We start from the raw sequence: 4,013 nt of genomic DNA, 5'->3' as shown, positions 1-4,013 counted from the left end.
CTTGAGTTTCAAGGTCATCAGGGAAAGCTATACAGCAGCCTCTCCCTTCACCTGACCACATAGCTTCGCCTCGTGAAATCTGCCCGTCAGCCTCAGAGTCTTCCTCCGGGGTCCTCAGTGGGACCCCAGACGGAAATGCCGGTCCCTTAGCCTCCCCTGAGTGACCTAAGAAGTCTGCACTTCGAGGAGGCTTCATATGTGCTTTGCATGACTTAATTTTCACAGCAATTCTCAGGGGAGGATCTACCACTATCATTCACATGCAATTGGTGCAGAAACAGAGCCGCGGTAGAGGAAGGAGCTGGTATGGTGGTCCGGGGCCTGGCTGCCAACCTGTGCTCTCGCACTCCGGGTCCTGCTGCTCTCCTGCCTCCCCTGAGCCCTGTGGCCTCCTCCTCCACTCCTCTTTCTCTTCCCCGGGCCAGTAAAGGGAGGATGCTATTTCCCCCATGTCATCTGCTTGTTCTACCATAAACTGGGCTATTTACCATATAAAGGACGAAGTGGGCTCAGTTTGATTTGAATGTTGTTCTTTTGCATTTGCAGAGCGAGACTGTTGATGTCAGTGGTGAGGCAAATGTTTCACTTCTCTGACTGCCCACTTGAGAGGAATTCTGGGATCTGCTGAGGCTGGCGGTGGCAGTCACCCAGGACCCACGTGGAGATACAGAGTGTGCCCTCCAGAGCCTCGCTCAGACGTCAGCTCCACCTCGGCAGCTGACGGACCCCCTGAGAGGAGAGCAGCATCGTGATGACTTCCTCCGGCAGCAACAAAGAGGCTGTGCAGGGCTGGCCTCCCGCCCTTGTCTCCTGGGAGATCCAGGAGATCAGGAGCAGCGACCAGGGTAAGTACCCTGTTACCTGCCACTGCTCAGCATGTGGCCGCCGACCGTGATGGCTTCACGGTGAGGAACACCTGTTGCTACAGGGACAAAGTGCCTCTCGGTGACCTCAACAGGATGGGGTCAGGGCTCGTTGGCAGAGTTCCCCAATGAGGCCCAAGGCCCCCCCAAAATGAGCTACGTGCACCTGGGGAATCTGTCCTTTCTCAGGTATCTGGATCCTGGATCAAAGCCTTTAAATACCGAGGTGAAGCCTCAGTGCAGTGTGGTGCCATTGCTCATTGAGCAGTAGCTTTAAGTGCAAAGACTGTACGTTTGTGATGCATTACCAGTCAGCGGTTGCCAACCGGTGGTCTGTGTACCACTGGTGGTCCATAAGGTCCGAAAGGTTGGCAATCGCTGCATTATCTGATAAAATATGAAGTGCAATCTATTGCATGTGGTCTCTCCATAGTGACCATATTTTAAAATATTTCACAGATTTTCATTCTTTTAGTCATTTAACAAGTATATTTGCAGTAGAATCTCTTCTCCATCATCATTTTCAAATAAATCTCTTTTTTATTTATTCCAAATCCTGTTCCAATGGCGCCCCATGTGGTATTCTAGGATGCTTATGTGTCCTCCAGGGCACTAAGGAAGGCATTTCCTACAGAGGCTGTAATTTTATAAGGTTGTACTTACTGAGGGAAAATATTTCATTGCCTTCAAGTGCAATGATAAATGACCCAAGTGGCATTTGAGCAGATCAGAAGGTCTGATTAGCACTGATTAACCAAAACACATGGAAACGTAAATCATTTACTGACTGATAAATACATTTGTTTGGAAGATGGAAACCTTCAAAATGTGTTTACATGGGCAAATGCTTGACGAGAAGACAGGCCGCTCCCTGCTGCAGTCACCTAGCCATGTCTCCTGTCCCTTTGAGAGTTCAAAACCTCATTGTCGCTGTGAAATATGTCGTTTACGCTTATTACACAAATGTCTGTTTCAAGGGATGTCAAGATGCAGTGAATGAAAGGTTCACCTTTTTTTAAAAAAAATATATATTTTATTGATTTTTTACAGAGAGGAAGGGAGAGGGATAGAGAGTTAGAAACATCGATGAGAGAGAAACATCTATCAGCTGCCTCCTGCATACCTCCCACTGGGGATGTGCCCGCAACCAAGGTACATGCCCTTGACCCGAATCGAACCTGGGACCCTTGAGTCCGAAGGCCGACGCTCTATCCACTGAGCCAAACCGGCTAGGGCGAAAGGTTCACCTTTTTGTTGAAATGTGCCACTGAGCTCCTAGGTCATTCAAGGGTCAAAGACTAAATAATGAAACTCGTCACCTACTTTATCCCTAACTGGGGTTTTGCCGTTGGTCGTGCATGTTCAGTGGATTCCCTGACCCCTCTCTCCCAGGAGACCCTCCACCTGGGGAGACTGGGGGCCCCATGTGCAGGTGTGGTCCCGGGGAGTCATTAACACTGCATCAAGGGGGTGAAGCTGCTCCCATGTCTTGGCAGAGACTGGAGAGTGAGGGCAACAGCTACTTAGCGTCATTTCCTTTGTCAGCAAAAATTCCAAAAGAAACTAAGAGCGTTTTACCCATTTATGATTTGCAATGCAGGGGCTAGCCCACAGCATGACCTGAAGACATGTGCCGAGGTGGGAGTGGGAGAACAGTTTTTTTGTGCGTTTGTTTTTTTAAGGTATAACTTGTAGCAAAGAGATGGGTTGCTAAGGGAAACAAAACCACAAACTCACATTATGTGTTTTCTAATTGGTGAACAGCTTGCTCAGTGGTCAGCAAGGGGGGGCTGTGAGATGAGAACAACGGGTAACATATCAGTCATCTGTCAAGTCCCAGTTCTGGTTCAGGGTTCTAGAATGAAAGCTCTGGGGGACTTACCAACTGAATTCCGACAGCAAAGAGAGGCGCTGGTTCTGCAGGCGGTTTCTAAGTCCAAGGTGCAGAGTTATGCGCTATGAAGTAGCCTCAGATTTCAAACTGCACAAATCCACATGGTGGGCCACAAATTGTGGTATTCAAGTTCCTGTAAGTCCTCATCTTCTTTGTTCTTCCGTAGGACCTCGTCATTAGAACCCTGGTTCTAGCCCATTGAAGGACTTCCATCAACATGCCTGAGTGCTGCCTCTGCTTTAAATGCAGCGGCTGCAGAAAGGAAGGTCATATCCCTGTCCTCAGGGAGCTCACAGCCTGAGGAGAAATGAGAGCTGTGTCCTAACTACAAGGCAATTTTTGGAATCCTCTGCTAGAGGTTGGCAATAGATGCTAATGGGAACACACAGCACGGAGTGAACTGTCTGGCAGGGAAGGTGTTGACAGAAAGCTGGGAGGAGGTGACACTGAACTGGCCGGTGAAGGAGAGAGATGCTTTGCAAGCGGGGAGGCTCTGGCTTTACTCTGAAAGCAAAGGAGACGTGAGCCCTGATGATGCGCCCTGGTGGATCATTCCACGTTTCTGGCTTCTTTTCACAAGCCTGCGGATTTCTTAAACATGGACCCTGATACGGGACTTTCGGACAGGAACATGCGGGGTTCCCCTGGGCAGGATGGCTTCCCCAGGTTCGTTGTCCATGGACAGAAGATGGAATAGCAGAGGTGGAAATTTATTGAAGAATAAGTACAGACCTCCATGTGGGAGGGGGAAAGACTCCCACCGAGTTCCTTTTTCCCAGGTTTATAAAGGCTGCAGTTTTTGTGCCTCGATATCCCCTGGGATTTGCCACCATTCTCCTTTGATTTGGTCACGACAGCAACTCCTGAGCTCAAAGGTCAAACCTTACAGGAGACCTATGAGACTCTCCTTCTTTATTTTGTAAATATAGACCTTCGGCTCCTCCCAGTTCCCTTATCTTATGGAAATGTAACTTCTGCCTTTCCCTTGTCTTATGGAAATGTACTCTTTTGTAATTCTGTGGTCAGGTGTTTTTTTCCATGTACCCCTTAATTTAAAAAAATCCCCTAAACCTGTCTATTTCACCCATAAAAATTTCTATTTCAACACCACTGGTCTTGTTACAGGCCAGTAAGGAGCTAGGAAAATTCCAGGGCAAGTAGAATAGGGAAACTGAGACAGGAATGTTAAAACAAGGCCAAACAGTGTGGGCAATCTGCAGTCAGCTTTAGAGCAAATGGTGAAAAGCCTCCCTAAC

The sequence above is a fragment of the Myotis davidii genome, unplaced genomic scaffold (assembly GCF_000327345.1).
Source record: "Myotis davidii unplaced genomic scaffold, ASM32734v1 scaffold292, whole genome shotgun sequence".
NCBI classification, from domain to species: domain Eukaryota; kingdom Metazoa; phylum Chordata; class Mammalia; order Chiroptera; family Vespertilionidae; genus Myotis; species Myotis davidii.
Note: the sequence above shows the minus strand (reverse complement) of the source record.